The sequence below is a fragment of the Hemiscyllium ocellatum genome, chromosome 7 (genome assembly GCF_020745735.1).
Source record: "Hemiscyllium ocellatum isolate sHemOce1 chromosome 7, sHemOce1.pat.X.cur, whole genome shotgun sequence".
NCBI classification, from domain to species: Eukaryota; Metazoa; Chordata; class Chondrichthyes; order Orectolobiformes; family Hemiscylliidae; genus Hemiscyllium; species Hemiscyllium ocellatum.
Window position 1 is genome coordinate 16,105,056 of NC_083407.1, and position 20,055 is coordinate 16,125,110.

At 44.1% G+C, this 20,055-nt stretch overlaps 1 protein-coding gene across 1 annotated transcript in view; it reads right to left on the reverse strand.

Annotated features, from left to right (window-relative positions):
• gypc (glycophorin C (Gerbich blood group)) overlaps window positions 1-12,048 on the reverse strand; it is a 97,630-nt gene extending 85,582 nt beyond the window's left edge. The window contains exon 1 of the mRNA XM_060827810.1: window positions 11,853-12,048. The gene's annotated coding sequence lies outside the window, so the exon portion shown is untranslated. The remainder of the gene's footprint in view (window positions 1-11,852) is intronic.
• Between the last annotated feature and the right edge of the window lie 8,007 nt (window positions 12,049-20,055).

A 20,055-nucleotide genomic window follows, 5' to 3' on the forward strand; every position in this document is an offset into this window, starting at 1 on the left:
CAAACTAAACAATGGCCCTTTCTCTGCATTTGGGCCAAATCCCTCTAAATCTTACCTATTCATATAGGTGTCCAAATGTCTTTGAAATGTTGGAATTTTACCTGCATTTACCACTTCCTCCAGCAGCTCATTCTATATATAAACCACCCTCTGTGTAAAAAAGTTGTCCCACAGGTCCCTTTTAAATCTTTCTCCTCTCACCTTAAAATTATGCCCTCTAGTTTTGAGTTCCCCTACTCTAGAGAAAAGACTTTGGCTATTCATCTTATCTATGACACTCATGATTTTATAAACCGCTATAAAGGTCACCCCTTGCCTCATACACTGGGACTATTTTCACGAGTGTATCTAGACTCTGAGTATAACTCACAGCCTTCAGTGCTGGCAATATCTTGGTCAACCGTTTCTGAACCCTCTCCAATTTACTAATAACCTTCCTGTAATAGGGAAAGCAAAACTCCACAGTATACCAGAAGACACGACACCAATGTCCTGTACAACCTCAACGTGATGCGCCAACTCCTATACTCAAATGGTCTGAGCAACGAAAGCAAGCATCCTAAACAGGCCTTCTTACCCACCCTGTCTACCTGAGATGCAATCTTGAAAGAATTATAGAATCCCTACAGTGTGGAAACAGGCCATTTGGCCCGACAAGCCACACCGACCTGCCAAAGAGTAACCCACCCAGTACAATTCGCCTATGTTCGACATTTACCCCACACTAATACACCTAACCTACACATCTCTGAACACTATGGGCAATTTAGCATGGCCAACTCACCCAACCTACACATCTTTGGATTGTGGGAGGAAACCAGAGCATGTGGAAGAAACCCACACAGAGACAGGGACGACATGCAAACTCCACACAAACAGACAGTCACCCAAGGCAGGAATTGAACCCAGGTCCTTCGCGCAGTGAGACAACAGTGCTAACCACTGAGCCACCATGTACCAAAACCCCCAGACCTCTGTTGAACAACACTCCTCTGGGCCCTACCATTAACTGTGTAAGGACTGCACTTGTTAGTCTTACAAAAATGCAAAACCTCACATTTAACTAAATTAAACTCTACCTGCCACTCATTGCTCCATTGGCCTAATTGTTCACAATTCCTTTGTAATCTTAGACAACCTTCGTCAACCTTAGACAACCAACTGTCTATTTGCACTCTGCATTCCTATTTATAAAGCTGAGGATATCATCTATTTTATTAATTGAGCTCTCAACATTTCCTGCTACCTTCAATGACTTATGCCAATCAGACTCAATTCGCACAGTTTGATTTAAAGTCTTTACTTTATATTGTCTCTTGTTTGTCCCACCCCAAGATAAGCACTTTATCACACTGATCTTCATGCGCCACGTACCTACTCACTCGACCAAGATGTTTATCTCCTTCCTGAAGTTTGTCACTATCCTTTGCAGATTATAATGTTTCAGTTTTTTAAAATAATCTAAAAATCTGACATAATATCCCATTAATCAAGAGCTAGGTTATGGTTTAAAATCTGTAAAAACCAAGGTTTCCAGCAATGATCCTTGGGGACCTCCACTGGAAACCTTCCCTCAGCCCAAAAAACAATCACTAATTCTATGCTGTTGCTGTCTCCTTTATTTCACGACCTCCAATTTTGCTCGCAAGTCTGTCGTGTGGTACTACATGAAATACCTTCTGGGAGAAAGGTTTTAATTCCAGTCGTCCAGATAGATTTTGAGTAGGATTCAACAGTTAAGAGACCAGCAACTAACTGACAGGGATAACCAGAAAAGAAAATCAATAGGAACAGGTGCAGGCCATTCAGCCCATTGAACATGCCTTACTATTCAATATGTGTATGGCGGAATGCAGTAAACACCACATTACCTGGCACTACTGTATGCACAGATTCATAAATAACCAGTGAGTTTTGGAAACCTGCATTATATTCTTATTAAAATATTCTAGATGTCACCCTAGCCACTTGCTCGGCTAATACTCAATTGTTGACATAATCATCGTCTCTAAGCAAAACCCTTGCATCTTGATTCAATTTTTCAGCCCACATTCATGCATCAAAAAATTCAAACCAGCTCAGTCCTGAAATGTTCCAGAACCAATAGCACTGGGGGGCAGAGCTTGCAAAAATGTTTCCCGATTTCACTTCCGAAAGGTTAGCTCCAGTTTTAAAGGTCAGTGGAAAATGAGGCTGTTTCAAGTTTCTCAGAAAAAAAATGCAGGAACAAGCTAAAATTGAATAAGGCACAGTAAGGGCTTACAGAGGTCATGAAAAGTAAATCATAAATTCTCTCTCATTTAAACTATCTAAGAAAATCATGCAAAACAGTATTTCATAAATATGAAAAGAGCACAATTTATAGTTGGAGATCCTGAAAGTCAAATTACTGAATTAGCTTAATAATTGGAAATTGGAAATTCTTAAAATACCATTTGCCAACGTCTAGAATATTGGAGGAGAATTAAATAGTGAGAATATTCTCACACTGAGAAAAATTTTGTTTTAGAGGAAGTAACTGTTAAAAAAGCAAAAATAAAAAAGTTATTTTGGACAAATCTATGAAATTTACCCTTAAATCATCTCTACTCTCTTGCCAGTAAACCTAGCTGCTCTGGTCAAACTAGAAAACTAAAGTCTCATCTCTGGTACTATTCCAGGAAATCTCCTCAGCACCCTCCTAAAGTGCTGTTTCCGCATTACTTAGCACAACACTGCAGTTCTGGCCGAACTAGCGAGAGAAAATAACTCAATGTAACTTTGTTTTGTACTCTCCACCAACAACAAAGTTGCATGAAATTTGAAGAGAATCGGGGATTGCGCTTTAAAACATCAATATCACTTTGCGAATTCGCCAATTCAAAAAGCCAAGATCTGGCAACTCACTTGATCAGTACAGCATTTCCCAACTTAATATATCCACTCCAAAACATTCAAGAGTGGGATAGTGTAATGGTAAATTCACTGACCTAATAATACAGAAGCCCTAGCACACAAGGTTCAAATCCTACCATGATCTGGTGGTCGAATTTGCATTTGTTTGATTAAATTTGGAATGAAAAGTAAATCACTAATGATGGCCATGAAACCACCATCTTTATAAAAGTCCATAGTAAAGCAACTTGGAATGGGTTCTATGAGTAGGCAGTGTTATCATGGTTGAGTGTGGGGCGCTGGAAAAACACAGGTCAGGCAGTATCCGAGGAGCAGAGGAATTGACGTTTCAGGCAACAGCCCTTCATCAGGAATGAATCATTGTTCAGGTATTATCATGGTTATGCCTTTGAACTAGGAAACCCAAAAAACCCTAGCAAATACTTTGTGGGCATAAGTTTGAATCCCACCATGGCAGATGGTGAAATTTGATTTCAGTAAATATCTGGAATAAAAGACGAGCTTAACATAAGCTAGTAAGCATAGCCATTTGTAGTATAAAACTCATCTAAGTACTCATGTCCTTGAAGGAAGGAAACTGCTACCGTTACCTGATCTGGCCTACATGTGACTGCAGACCCACCAGTAATGTGGTTAACTCTCAACTGCCCTCTGGGCAATAAAATATTGACCTAGCCAGTGACACCCACATCCCGTGAAGAAATTTTATAAGCCTATACCAGGGTCGCAGAGGAAGGGTAATGTTTACCACTTAAAAGACACACTACAGCAATTCAGCAAGATTCCTCCAGAGCATCTTCTAAACCTATAAGCTCTCCTATACAGGAGGAGAACTGCAGCAGGCGCATGGAAACACCACTACATTCAAGCTTCCCACCAGGTGATTTATCATCCTGTCTTGGAAATACAAACCACTGTTCTTTCAGAGTCTTGGAACTTCCTCCCCTACATTTCACTAGGCATCTACACCAGATCAAAAGTTTAAAAAGATTTTGAAAGCTTAAGGACAACTAGAAATGGTCAATAAAAAAGTTGACCTTAGAGATGCTGACAGCCCAAAGCAAGAAAGAGATTCCTATCTGCCTTAGGCCAACTTGTCATAAAGAACCAAAAAGGTTTGGATTTTAGTATTTAACTCAAAGATCAGAAGATAAAACTCATGATAAACATCTAGGCAGGTAGGGAAGTGCAACAACTTTGCTTACTGTGGTGTGCTGAGGAGCATTAATGCAGAAAGAATTTCCCTATATGAAAAATATTAGCTGCATTTTGAGGCCAGTACAGAATGAATGGTAAGGTCTGTCCAATTAGATGTATCTGCTGACATTCAATGGATTCTGTTGTCAGAATTTGCAACACATGGAAATCTATTTCCAATGGAGGCAGATGGTTGTAATAATAGTTTAGAGGCCCATGCGAATACTCTAAGGAGGCGTGTTTGAATGCTGCCACAAAAGCTGGCAAAACTTCAAATTCAATCAATAAATTTGGAATAGAAAGCTAGTCTCAGTAATGGCAACCATCACCAATTGCTGTAAAGCCCATATGGTTCACCGATGTCCTCTTAAGGAAAGAAATCTGCTGCCTGACACTGGTCTACATCTGACTTCAGACCCACCACAATATAGTTAACTCTTAATTGCCCTCTGACATGATCCAGGAACCCACTCAGTTTAAAGGCAATTAGGGATGGGGCTACCAATGTTCAGATCCCATGAAAAGCTAAATAGTAAATAACACACCAATCCTTACTATGAGATCAGCAGCCTTAGGCCAACAGGGCAAAGGAATGGTCTATGTCCTTTTCTAGGCTGATAAATCCTTGCTGCAATGCGCAGGCTTCTCAACTGCAAGTTAAAACTTTGATCTTGATGCTAAATCATGTACTGAAATTTGAGTGTAAGAGATAGCCCTGAGCTTGGCTGGGAATCTAGAATATTGACTCTCCATCTCAGAATAAGGAGTTGGCCATTAAAAGATTGTGATAAAACATTTCTTCACCAAACAGATGATCAATGATGATTTCTCTATCCTGGAGAGTAGTAGGTGTTCAGTCCTTGAGACTATTCAAGACAGGTTGATGAACTTTGAATACAAAGCCAATAGAGAAACAGGCAATCATGTAGAAAAGGTCACATTGAGGCATGGTCTTGTTGAATGGTGGCATAAGCTGGAAGCAATGAATGGCCTGCGCCTTTTTTATAAAACAAAATTACTCAAGAAAAATATTGTATAATCTCAAAGAATAAAGATCTGAAAGAACGAGACTCCAAACATTAATATTCAGTAACACCGGAGGTTGTTTTTACTTGCATTCGACTGGCCAAAACTCTAACTTCTGATGTGCTTAGTCAATATTGATGAAATAAATACTGCAATTTCAGAGGTGCAATTGTGATAGGACTGTGGGCCAAGGCAGCAAATGCTCAATTTCCTTGTTTTACTGCTATTTTGGGCATTCCTGTCTGGTTTATACAGGAATAATACTGAGCACTGATAGCCTTGTCATTCTCAACAGAAATTCAAGCTGAATATATGCTTACCAGCAATGCCATTTATATTGCACTGACAGAGCTGAGTACTGATGGAGAACTTCACAGCGCTGTTAAGTGGGATCACAAAAGCGCTTAGGGACATGGTTCTAAGTCACGAAAGAAGTAGAAGCAGTTGTTGCTGACAGTACTTAAAAGTATTGAGGGAGCATGTCAGTCTCAGTTACACATTTAGGCAATGCTAGAAGCAAAGCAGAAATCCAAACCAGCTGACCCAGAAGTATAAACATCACTAACAGAGCAAAACTGACAAGGTACATTTGTGAGAGAGAGGTTGTGTATGCAGAAACAGCATTCCAATTGTACTAGTGTTGGCTTTTGGGAACAGCATTACAATACAAAGCTGGGAGAAAGTCTCACAAGGTCCAGATCATGATCATGCATGGTTTCTCCCACTTCCAAGATACAAATTATTGCAGTGATTGTCATTAAATGGGAGTTATCATCTTGTAAGTTTGCTGGTAGATTTGATCACAGGTATTTGGTCACCCACAAGGTAACATCATCAGTGAGCTTCTGGTGAAGTGCTAGTGTTCTGTCCCACTTTCTATGTGTGTGTCTTGGTCTGTTAAGGTGGGTGATATCATTTCCAGTTCTTTTTCTCAGAGATTGGTTAATGAGGTCCAAATTGATATGATTATTGATGGAGTTCTGGTTTGAATGCCAGACCTCTAGGTATTCCCATAAATCTCTGCTTAGCCTGCCCTAGGATGGATGCAAGGTCCCAGTCGAAGTGGTGTCTTTCTTTGTCTGTATGTAAGGATACTCGTGATAGTAGGTCATGTCTTTTGATGGCTAGTTAGTGTTAGTCTATCCTGGTGGCTAGTTTCCTGCCTGTCTGTCCAGTGTAGTGTTTATTGCAGTCCTTGCATGGTATTTTAGAAATGACATTCAATTTACTGGTGGTTGGTGCAGGGTCCTTTAGCATCACTAGATTAGATTCCCTACAGCATGGAAACAGGCCCTTCAGCCCAACCAGTCCACATTGACCCTCCAAAGAGTAACCCACCTAAACCCATTTTCCCTCTGACTAATGCACATAACACTATGGGCAATTTAGCATGGTCAATTCACCTGACCTGCACATCTTTGAACCGTGGGAGGAAACTGGAGCACCCGGAGCTGTTTCGGTGTGTTGGTAGATTTATGGGCAACCATGAGACCAAGAGGTCAGAATAGTCCGTGGTTATCTCCTAGATGTCTTTGTGGTAGTATGGCTAGAGTTTCTGGGCACATTGTGTCTACTTGTTTGGGTTTATTGTTTAAGAATTGGCTGACCGTAATGATTGGGTACCTGTTGTTCTTGAATATGCTGTAGAGTTTTTTTTCCTTCTGCTACTCGTAGTTCCTGGGTGCTGCTGTGAGTTGTGGCCCGTTTAACTAATATTCTGATGCAACTGGACTTCTTAGCAGCATTAGAATCAGCCCTGAAAGACAATGGACTCCCAAAAGAAACCTACCAGATCATCAGACAGACAGTTGGACCAACACTAGGCAGGAAGAAAGAAGGGAACATCCTCAACACGCAGAAAAGTCAAGTCCAAGAATGACTCAGAAGACAGAAACATTGTCTGCAGGTAGGATTACAAAGGACACGCGACCATCATCCTAACAGTACATTGGCAAGGTGAACTCACTTCTTGCAGATACCAATACTTACCAGCAGGGTAATGATACACCCAACTCCACAGCGACAAGACCGGATCACAACTACATTAAAGCAGCTTTATAAATCAGACCAAATTGGCAAGACAGATCTCCACGAAATGAAACCTGATGGTTCCAACACACCCTGCTTCTCCAGCTTACCTAAGGTACACAAATCAGGGCCTGCCCCTCAAACCCACAGTCTCACTCCCTGGCACACCAACAGATAGACTAGCAAAGGAACTCCACAAAAAACAAGTACCTAGTAGGAGACTCATGCCACTCCACCCAAGAATTCCTGAGCAAAGCCATCAAGACAGAAGAGGACAAAATAATGGTCTCCTTTGACATAAAAGCCCTACTCACATCAATTAACATCAACCTGGCCAAAGAAACACTGACACAAACACCAGACAGCACCAACTTCATCAGCAAGGACATCCTCAAGCTAGTAGACCTGTGCCCACTGCCCACTTAACCTTCAATAACAAGACCTACAAACAAATCAGCGGAACACCTATGAGATCACCAATATCAGGTTTCTTAACAGAAGCAGTAATGCAGAGACTCTAATGTCATTTACAAAATACCATGCAAGGACTGCAACAAACTAGAGAGACAGGCAGAAAACTAGCCATCAGAATAGAGGAACACCAAGTGTATCCTTACAAACAGGTGAAGAAGGACACCACTTCAACTGGGACAACACATCCATCCTCTGACAGGCTAAACAGAGACACACACAGGAATTCCTAGAGGCCTGGCATTCAAACTGGAACTTTAATCAATAAACACATCGATTTGGACCCCATTTACCAATCTGAGAAAGAGAACCAGAAATGATATTACCAACCTTAACAGAACAAGACACATAAATAGAAAGCAGGACAGAACACCAGCACTTCACCAGAGGCTCACTGATGATCCTATGGTGATAAAACATCTGAAAAAAAAAACCTGCCAGCTCAGCAAGCAAACTTACAAATCTGAACCTAATCCTGAGCTACAAATCTCGTCAAAATCACTTGGAGTTATCGTTTAATCTGGTCGCATTTTGGCTGAGTTCCCAATTTTTCCCCTCACAGAGTGGCATCACTTTCCCTCTTGGCCCATACCTACAATTAGGGCTTTTGTTGATGGTTGGTCCACTGCTATCTTCAGTAGGTTAGCACTAACCTACAATGTACAAAACAAAATAAAATGTCAACCCCTTCCTAAACCACATCTGATTCAGAAGCAACACCGAAGGGCCTGTTTCCACACTGTAAGTAATCTAATCTAAAAAAACACCAGGTTATAGTCCAACACATTTATTTGAAATCGCAAGCTTTCAGAATGCTGTTCTTTTGTCAAGTGAAGTGACCTGACAACGAAGCAATGCTCTGAAAGCTTGCAATTTAAAATAAATCTGTTGGATTATAACCTGGGGTCAAGTGATTCTGCCTTTGTCCACCCCACAGCATGAGCGAGTTGGACCAAAAGGTCTGTTTCTGTGCTGTGCATCTTTATGACTATGATACCATAACTGATTCTGTAACAATAATATATCCCCTTCTGAATATTAAACATTACAGGTTTCAAACATTTCATAAATTTAGCCATCTAAAATAATCTGCATTGTAATTATAGCATGGAAGCAGATTTGTTTGGTCATAGTTAAAAATCACACAACATCAGGTTTTCCAACAAGTTTGTGGGCGGCACGGTGGCACAGTGGTTAGCACTGCTGCCTCACAGCACCAGAGACCCGGGTTCAATTCCCGCCTCAGGCGACCGACTGTGTGGAGTTTACACGTTCTCCCCGTGTCTGCGTGGGTTTCCTCCAGGTGCTCCGGTTCCCTCCCACAGTCCAAAGATGTGCGGGTCAGGTGAATTGGCCATGCTAAATTGCCCGTAGTGTTAGATAAGGTGGTTTGCGTTAGATAAGTATGGGTGGGTTGCGCTTTGGCGGGTCGGTGTGGACTTGTTGGGCCGAAGGGCCTGTTTCCACACTGTAAGTAATCTAATTCGATTTATTTGGAAGCACAAGCTTTCAGAGTGCTGCTCCTTCATCAGGGGTTGTGGAGTTCAAGATTGTAAGTTACAGAATTTATAGCAAAAGTTTACAATGTGACGTAACTGAAATTATATATTGAAAAAGAACTGGATTGTTTAAGTCTCATCTTTTAGAATGACCATGTTGGTTTCAGTTCTTTCATGTGTAAATTGCAAAACCGGTTTTAAAAGTTACATTCTCACGTGAACTTCAACAATTGGTGTCACGCCAGCCCAGGTAATGCATTGAAGGTGTGAGCTGTCCTGTGTGAGACTATCGGGTAAAAAATGAGGTCTGCAGATGCTGGAGATCACAGCTGTAAATGTGTTGCTGGTTAAAGCACAGCAGGTTAGGCAGCATCCAAGGAATAGGAAATTCGACATTTCGGGCATTCCTGATGAAGGGCTTATGCCCGAAACGTCGAATTTCCTGTTCCTTGGATGCTGCCTAACCTGCTGTGCTTTAACCAGCAACACATTTTCAGCTGTGTGAGACTATGCCACAATGGCCAGACTGTTTGGCCATGACCAATCTATTTTTGGGAATCATTTGTTACATGAGAATTACCTCTGATCCACATTCTCACCATAAACCACCAATGCCCCTTTCCTTGGAAGACCCTCGCTCTCCCATTCTCAAAACATTGACATAGTCACAGTTTCAGTCCATAATTCCTGCATTACACCCTATACCCACTCCCTGGAACATATTTCAATCCCTATAGCATAGTTCAAGCCTATTCCCATGTTTCTAAGGAGGATGTGCAAGCTGTGGAGAGGGTACAAAAGAGGTTTTACTGGAATGCTTCCAAAAGATGAGATTACAGTCTTGAGAAGCCCGGGCTGTTCACTTTAGAAGACAGAAGGTCAAAAGGAGATTTGATAAGTGTGTTTAAAATCATGAAAGGTCTGATCAGAGTAGATAGGGAGTCCCTACTCTCATTGGCAGGATGAGTTGAGAATCAGAGAATACCAATTTAAAAATGGCAGAACAACGAGACACAACAACGTGGAGAAATAACTTTTGCACAGCTAAGTTCTCATCTTTTTTGGGATGTTCTGCCTGATAAGATAGATACAACACTACCCTTAGTGCGTTCCAAATAGCAGACCAGATAAATAGTGGAAAAACCCAGAAGAAAACAAAAGAAGTCACTCTTCAGATGACCCTGCACAGACTCAACCAGCTAAATGACCTCCTTCTCTTCTGTACTACTTTATGATATTGAGGGTCAGATAGCTCAGTAAAAAATGAGGTCTGCAGATGCTGGAGATCACAGCTGCAAATGTGTTGCTGGTCAAAGCACAGCAGGGCAGGCAGCATCTCAGGAATAGGGAATAGGGAATTCAACGTGGCTGAAGAGTTTCTGTGCAGAGGAGATGACCTGGGGGGTGCAGTGAGAGAGGGACTCACTGAAATCCTTGTAGAGGGAGGAAGAGAGCTTCTTCAAGGAAGGCATCCTTGTAAGAGGATTCGCAGTAGGTTAAAATCTTCGAGTAAAAAATGAGGTCTGCAGATGCTGGAGATCACAGTTGCAAATGTGTTGCTGGTCAAAACACAGCAGGCCAGGCAGCATCTCTTACAAGGATGCCTTCCTTGAAGAAGCTCTCTTCCTCCCTCTACAAGGATTTCAGTGAGTCCCTCTCTCACTGCACCCCCCAGGTCATCTCCTCTGCACAGAAACTCTTCAGCCACGTTGAATTCCCTATTCCTGAGATGCTGCCTGGCCTGCTGTGCTTTGACCAGCAACACATTTGCAGGTCAGATAGCTCAGTTGATTGGACAGTTGGGTTTCCAACGCAGAGTAACACCAGCGTGGGTTCAATGGCTATCCAGCTGAGGTTACTATGAAAGGCTCTCCTCACCTGAGGCATGGTGACCCTCAGGTTAAACTAGCACCAGTTATCTTTCTCTAACGAGACTACTGCCCCCTGGGACTAAGGCATCAAAAAAGTTGCCAATTTTATCAAAACATCAAAAGATAGTTGGTCATTTGACCCCTCCGGCCCACAATGCCATTCATTATGATCATGGAAGACCAGTGCTCAGTAACCTAATCCCACCCTCTTCCTATATCCCTTTGAGTCAGGTATAGCTCATGTGGCCATTCTTGAAAAAGATGAACACATTGATCAATCTTTTCATAGTGGCAAACAACCAAATCATAAAAGCTGAACAGAGAGAGAGAAAAAAAACAATTCAGCTCAGATACAAACTGAAACCACAATTGCAAAGATTGTGCTTTCGTTTATGGGAAGGGGACTGGCTGCAGGCGAGATATGGGAGTCAAAGAAAAACTAGTACAGAGAACGTTATTAATAGCCCAGAGTGAGGAATAAACTTTTCAGTCCCATGACCCAGAGTCAAAAGCCCCTTCAAATCATGACAACTTTCTTGCAGTCCATTCAACATACAAAGCTATGGAGTTACACAGCTACTAAGACTATTCACGTGAAAAGTAACTCCGAAACCCGATTTAAAAATAAATTATTCTCGGCTAAGGAAGAACTCAATTCACTTGTGTAACCTGATACACAGCATACCAAAAGGTTAACTCACAAGCACCAGCGCACAGTCCGACGGTGAGAACTTCATAAAGTAAGGGTACCTCTCATTGAGAAGCTAAACGAACTCACCAAGTGCTCTCGCTGATCCATGCGGGGAACATGCTTCACAAGAAAGACGTGGGGGGGTGTCTTTAAAAAAAATAAAATAAAACTCACCGTAAGATACTGCCACAAAACTTCTGGTTCCTTCCCTCGGGAGGAGGAAGAACCAAATCCAGCAGCTCCAAGCCGTTCTTGTTTTCTGTGAATTGTTCTTGAAAGAGGCTCAGCTTTCTACCGGATAGAAAGCTGTCTTTGAACCTGACTGCAGGCTCTTCTGAGCTCACAGCCTGGGAGGGCCCTGGGTTCTGTCAGTTGAGAGTTCCTGTTGCACTATTTGCTGTGAGTTTTCGAGGCCGGGGCCAACTGTTGACTCAACTCCTCCCACACAAAACGAGAACCAGCTGCTTTCTGATCCCTGGGGCTGTTTTGTGACAAGAGGGCAGTTTATATTTGGAAGGAGCTTCTGAGCTCCCTCTGTACGGCTTAGCCTTACTGAAGGGCTGGATGGTTAATGTAGAGACATCACTCCTGTTACCCCATTCAAACTGATTTAGAAATGAGGTCAGTGCTGCAGAATACTCTTCCAAATCCAAACTTAAAAACACAACACCAGGTTATAGTCCAACAGGTAAAAAATGAGGTCTGCAGATGCTGGAGATCACAGTTGAAAATGTGTTGCTGGTTAAAGCACAGCAGGTTAGGCAGCATCCAAGGAACAGGAAATTCGACGTTTCGGGCATAAGCCCTGATGAAGGGCTTATGCCCGAAACGTCGAATTTCCTGTTCCTTGGATGCTGCCTAACCTGCTGTGCTTTAACCAGCAACACATTTTCAGCTATAGTCCAACAGGCTTATTTGGAAGCACTAGCTTTTGGAGTGCTGCTCCTTCATCAGGTGGATGTTCCAAATTCATTACATATTAGTTTTCCGCCCATGATAGTGGACCCCAATGATCTTCATAAACACTGCAACTCTCTTCTTGTATCTCAACACACTTTGTCATGAGAATGCAGTTCCAAAATACAGCAAAATCCAGCTTCAGACCCAACATCAACCAAAGTTTAAAAGAGGGCCTTGTTTTCTCAAATTAAAAAGCAAATTGCAAATTTTTTGTAGTTTTGCTTGTGGCTGAGTGGTTAGCACTGCTGCCTCACAGGACCCAGGATCAATTCCTGCCTCAGGCAACTGTCTGTGTGGAGTTTGCACATTCTCCCCGTGTCTGCGTGGGTTCCCTCTGGGTGCTCCGGTTTCCTCCCACAGTCCAAAAATGTGCAGGTCAGGTGAATTGGTCATGCTAAATTGCCCGTAGTTTTAGGTGGATTAGTCAGGGGTAAATGTCGGGGAATGGGTCTGGGTGGGTTGCTCTTCAGAGGGTTGGTGTGGACTTGTTGGGCCGAAGGGGCTGTTTCCACACTGTAGGGAATCTTAAAAAAAAAGTGACAAGTATGTTATACTGAACCACAACACAGAGTCGTTTTTGCGAGACATCCTCCTCACAGACAAACCCAAATAGGATTTTCTTCACAATGCTCACACTTGATTGAATTAAGATTCTTGAGGCCTTGGTTCCTGACATTTCTGCTGTTAAATCCAGCACCTAGATTAGATTTAGTTTCAATAATTCTGCAGTCGACTTGTAATGAGACAAAAATTCCACAAAAATGCCTGTTTGGCATTTAACCCCTTAACTGCTGCCTTCCTATAATCTGATGAAAAGTTTAAATTGAGGGAGAGGCAATGGCCTCGTGGTATTGTCCTTGGACTGTTAATCCAGAAACTCAGGTGATGTTCTGGGAACTCAGGGCGAATCCTGCCACGACAGATGATGGAATTTGAATTCCATATAATCCCTACAGCGTGGAAGCAGGACATTCGGCCCATTGAGTTCACATCAACCCTCTGAAGAATATCTCACCCAGACCCTACTCCATCCCTGTATTCCCATGGCTAATCCATCTAGTCTGCACATCCCTGAACACTATGGGCAATTTAGTATGGACAATCCACCTAACTTGCACATGTTTGGACTGTGGGAGGAAACCATTGCACCTGGAGGAAACCCACACAGACACGGGGAGAATGTGCAAACTCCATGCCGACAGTCACCCAAGGGTGTGATTGAACTGGGTCCCTGGCTCTGTGAGACAGCAGTGCTAACCATTGACAACATATATCTGGTATTAAGCATCTAATGATGACCAGGAATTCATTGGTGATTATTGGGAAAAACACATCTGGTTCACTAATGACCTTAAAGGAAGGAAGCTGCCATCCTTACCTGGTCTGGCCAATGTGTTTCTCCAGACCCACTGCAATGTGGTTGACTCCTAACTGCCCTCTGGGCAATAAGGGGTGGGAGATAAATGCTGGCCTAGCCAGCGACACCCTCATCTCATGAATGGATAAAAAAAATTAAAGTATTTTAAATGTTGCCTTAAATGACATAAGCATTAAGTTGGAGGATAAAGCTATCACCAGCTCTTCTTCAAAATAGTTCCAGTGGATCTTTTATGTCACCTTGAGAGGAAAGACAGGGCTACAGTGTGATCTCTCATCAGAAAGGCAGCACATCTGACAGTGCAGCATTCCCTCTGCACTGCACTTGGAAAGTCAGCCTAGACTTTTTGTGCACAGGTCCCTGGAAAAGGATTTAAACCCATAAGCTTCTGTCTCACTGTCAATTGTGCTACTTCCTGAATCATGGCTGATACATGCAAGGTCTCAAACCACTCCACCATTGTATCTTCTGCTACAACTACACTTTCCTGTCCGATTGCAATATCCCTTGTTTCCCTTGGTATCCAAAAAGTAACTCCCTTCACCAATGAGTGATGATGGTTAAGATTGTCTTCCTCAACAGACAAAGATGGATAATAACATTTCAAAGGCATAGTTTTACAAATTATCAAAGTAGAATGATGTTTAATCATAGTACAGATGATGACTACTTGGCCCGTCGAATCTGTGCCAGCGACATAGTAGCCGTCAGCTTCATTCCACTTTGCAGCTCCTAGTCCACAGCTTCAGGTTTCACTAGTTCAATTGCATACCATGTTATGCCACAGCCTCCCATTTCTTTCCAGTTTCTCCAGCCCAGGCAACATGCTCATAAATCTCTGAAGCTCTCTAAAGCAGGTATGTCTTTCGTCTAGTGGGTAAGACTGAATGTGTCCATTCGTGCAGTTGCTTTCTGGGTGCCAAACTGAGACTTGTGTGAAATCCAGTCTCAGACTGCTGGGTGGAAGCTGCTTTAGCAATCTCAAATAAGCACACGATAGACTTGTGCAGAATGTGCAAACCATTCCTACCTGGGGGACATGGAACAAATGTCATGCATTAGCATTACCATCATGGCTGATCGAACGACCAAATGCTTTTGACACATCCCATCCCGCTAGACCCTGTATGTCATCAATTGAAGAGGGTTCCCTCAGTTTGGTGCAGAGGTACAGCGTTAAAAAGAAGGATGGCAGAGCTTTACTCTGCAATTGGCTGCATGGCAGCTTTATGTGTTTGATGCTGCCACCTAGGGGTGAGTTTTAATCCAGGCAAAAATTCAGGTAGTGGGGGTGAGGAGGAGGAGGGAATCGAAGGTTTTTCTCCCCTGATGTCTTCATTGATTTTAGTGACCAGGCTGTATTCACATCGTGTCTTCCAGCTGACTTCTCACATACATTGAGAAATCAAACAGCTTCCATTCATCTCTTTTGAATAAATATTGAGGTTGCAATAAAAAAGACTTCTTGACAAATCCAGTCAGATAATGGAGAAGGTAAAGACAAGGACTGCAGATGCTGGAAACCAGAGTCTAGTTAAAGTGGTGCTGGAAAAGCGCAGCAGGTCAGGCAGCATCCGAGGAGCAGGAAAATCAACGTTTCGGGCAAAAGCCCTTCATCAGGAATGGAGAATCTATTCACTGTTGAAGTAGCTGTGGGCGGTGGTGCAGAATGAACATGGATTTAACTGATGGCCAATAGTGTACAGTACATAGAATTATAGGAACAGGAGAAGGCCATTAGCCTCTCCAGGTTGCTCCGCCATTCAGTGAGATTGTGGCTGGTCTGTGGCTTAATTCCATACACCTTCGGCCTGTATCCCATAATATCTTTGCTTAACAAACATTTTTCGATCTCAGATTTAAAACTAACAACAAATCTGCCATCTTTTGTGTGTTGAAATGTTCCCAAGCATTAAGGTCTGCTCCCAAACATGAGTATGGCAGATGCTGGAGATCAGAGTCAAGGCTAGAGTGGTGCTGGAAAAGCACAGCACGTCAGGCAGCATCTGAAAAGCAGGAGAAACAACCTTTCGGGCAAAAGCCCTGCATCAGGAATGAGGCTGGGAGCCTCGGGAGTGGAGAGATAAATGGGAGGGGGGTGGGGCTGGTGGAAAGTGAGGAGAAGGTGCCAGGAGGGGAGGGTGGTTTGTTAGGGGGTGTGGACCTGACCTGACATTCCACCCTGACCTTAAATTTACCTGGACTATCTCTAACGCATCCCTCCCCTTCCTGGACCTCTTCATCTCCATCAACAGTGACTGACTCAAAGCTGACATTTTTGACAAACCCACCAACTCCCACAGCTATCTGGATTACACCTCTTCCCACCCTACTTTCTGCAAAAATGCCATCCCGTATTCCCAATTCCTCCGCCTCCGCCGTACCTGCTCCCAGAAAGACCAGTTCCACCACAGAACACACCAGATGGCCCCCTTCTTTAAACACTACAATTTCCTCTCCCACATGGTTGATAATGCCTTCTGGCGCATCTCATCTATGTCCCGCACCTCTCTCCTTGAACCCCACCCCTCAAACCCCAACAAGGACAGAACTCCTGGCCCTCACTTTGCACCCCACCTACCTCTGTATGCATCGCATCATCCTTTGCCATTTCTGCTACCTACAAACAGACTCCACCACCAGAGATATATTTCCCTCCCCACCCCTATTTGCCTTCCATAAAGACCGTTCCCTCCGCGACTGTCTCGTCAGGTCCATGCCCCCCAACAACTCACTCTCCCCTCCCGCACCTTCCCCTGCCACTGCAGGAATTGCAAAACCTGCACCCACACCTCCTCCCTCACCTCTGTCCAAGGCCCCATAGAAGCCGTCCACATCCATCAAAGTTTCACCTGCACTTCCATCAATGTCATTTACTGTATCCGTTGCTCCTGATGCTGTCTCCTCTACATTGGAGAGATAGGATGATTACTCACAGAGCGCTTCAGAGAAAATCTCCGGGACACCTATTCCAATCAACCCCAACACTCTGTGGTTGAACATTTCAACTCCCCCTCCCACTCTGCCGAGGACATTCAGGTCCTGGGCCTCCTTCATTGCAACTCCCTTACCACCCAATTCCTGGAGGAAAATCGCCTCATCTTCTGCCTCGGGACCCTTCAACCCCAGGGCATCAATGTGGACCACCAGTTTCCACATTTCCCCTTCCCCTACCTTACACCAGTTGCAACCTTCCAACTCAGCACCACCCTCATGACCTGTCCCATATGTCAATCTTCCATGCCACCTCCTCTCCGACCTATCACCATTACCCTTATCTCAATCCACCTATTGCACTTTCAGCTAGCTTCCCCCACACCTCCCTCCCATTTATCTCTCCACCCCACCCCACCCCCCCACCGAGGCTCCCAACCTCATTACTGATGAAGGGCTTTTGCTCGAAATATCTAATCTCCTGCTCCTCAGATGCTGCCTAATTGGCTGTACTTTAATCTTGACTCCCAATTTTTTTGATGCTGTCCCCCAGAATCCCCAACCAGTGGAAATAGTTTATCTACAAGTAAAAAATGAGGTCTGCAGATGCTGGAGATCACAGCTGCAAATGTGTTGCTGGTCAAAGCACAGCAGGTTAGGCAGCATCTCAGGAATAGAGAATTCGACGTTTCGAGCATAAGCCCTTCATCAGGAATAAGAGAGAGAGAGCCAAGCCGGCTGAGATAAAAGGTAGGGAGGAGGGACTAGGGGGAGGGGCGATGAAGGTGGGATAGGTGGAAGGAGGTCAAGGTGAGGGTGATAGGCCGGAGTGGGGTGGGGGCGGAGAGGTCAGGAAGAGGATTGCAGGTTAGGAGGGTGGTGCTGAGTTGAGGGAACCGACTGAGACAAGGTGGGGGGAGGGGAAATGAGGAAGCTGGTTTATACCTTGAAGTCTTCAATCAGTTTCACCTATTTTCTAATCGGCTTGGTTAAGTGATATTATTACACAACTCTGGAGCAGATAGGACTTGAACTCGGGCCTCCTGGCTTAAAGGTAGGGACACAAATACTGTGCCACAAGAATCCTACCTTCAAAGTTCTAGAGAAAACAGCCCTAATTTGTATAGTCACTCCTCATAACACAATACTTCAATTTCGTGTCCAGGGCAGGAGATTATGTGACATGACCTCCAGGAATATAAAGAAACAGAGTTGGCAACCATCAAATATACAAGCTCAGATTATTACCCAGGCAACCTATTTCTCAGGAACCCACTGAGGAAAGTTTCTCACTTATGAACGAGTAGGAATAGGAATAGGCCATTCAGCCTATTGAGCCTGTTCCACCATTCAATATGATTATGACTAATCTAACACTTCAGTTGCTTTTAGCTACCCTATCCCAAAAACCCTGCATACTACTAGTAATCAGAAAACTATGAATCTTTTATCCAAATGTAATGACACTCCACAGCCTTCTGCGACAGAGACTTTCAAAGGTTCACAACATTTTGAGTAAAAGAATTTCTCCTCATCTCGGACCCTTATTTTTAATTTTCTCCCCCCTCCCCACCCCGCTTTCTCCATCTTAGGGAAACATCATAATTAGAAACAAAAGGTGTTGGAGCAACTCAACAGCATCTATGGAGGGAGGAACAGATTTAACATTTCAGTGATTCTTCTTTGGAATTGGAAAACATGATAGCTGGATCTATCCCGTCAATCCTTTTACATACTTTTGAAACTGCAGAGAATTCAGGCCCAGTTTGCCCAATCTCTCTCTATTGGACGTTGGACTTTATCTTCTCCATAATGTCTAGTAGCCAGGGTCAAAATGTTTCCAGCTAGAGTCACCTGATATGAATCATCAGCGGCTTGATGTCCCATCATGCTTCACCTTTTTTCTTTAAACCACAGCCCTGATATCATTAATCTTGTCCCTGTTGTCCTACATTGACTCCCAACTTCCACAATACTGAAAAATTAAAATTTCCAACTTTGTGTTCAAAATTCTATATGTCCTTTGTATTCAATACAGTTGGTTCTGCTAAAGCAGGTGTTTCTTTGATGTGAGCTGCAAATGTGTTGCTGGTCAAAGCACAGCAGGCCAGGCAGCATCTCAGGAATAGAGAATTCGACGTTTCGAGCATAAGCCCTTCATCAGGAACAAGAGAGAGAGAGAGAGCCAAGCAGGCTAAGATAAAGGGTAGGGAGGAGGGACTAGGGGGAGGGGCGATGGAGGTGGGATAGGTGGAAGGAGGTCAAGGTGAGGGTGATAGGCCGGAGTGGGGTGGGGGCGGAGAGGTCAGGAAGAGGATTGCAGGTTAGGAGGGCGGTGCTGAGTTGAGGGAACCGACTGAGACAAGGTGGGGGGAGGGGAAATGAGGAAACTGGAGAAATCTGAATTCATACCTTGTGGTTGGAGGGTTCCCAGGCGGAAGATGAGGCGCTCCTCCTCCAGCCGTCGTGTAGTTGTGTTCTGCCGGTGGAGGAGTCCAAGGACCTGCATGTCCTCGGTGGAGTGGGAGGGAGAGTTAAAGTGTTGAGCCACGGGGTGATTGGGTTGGTTGGTTCGGGCGGCCCGGAGGTGTTCTCTGAAGCGTTCCGCAAGTAAGCGGCCTGTTTCACCAATATAGAGGAGGCCACATCGGGTGCAGTGGATGCAATAGATGATGTGTGTGGAGGTACAGGTGAACTTGTGGCGGATATGGAAGGATCCCTTGGGGCCTTGGAGGGAAGTGAGTGTGGAGGTGTGGGCGCAAGTTTTACATTTCCTGCGGTTGCAGGGGAAGGTGCCGAGGGTGGAGGTTGGGTTGGTGGGGGGTGTGGATCTGACGAGGGAGTCACGAAGGGAGTGGTCCTTGCGGAACGCTGATAGGGGAGGGGAGGGAAATATATCCTTGGTGGTGGGGTCCGTTTGGAGGTGGCGGAAATGGTGGCGGATGATACGTTGTATGCGGAGGTTGGTGGGGTGGTAGGTGAGAACCAGTGGGGTTCTGTCTTGGTGGCGGTTGGAGGAGCGGGGCTCAAGGGCGGAGGAGCGGGAAGTGGAGGAGATGCGTTGGAGGGCATCGTCGATCACGTCTGGGGGGAATCTGCGGTCCT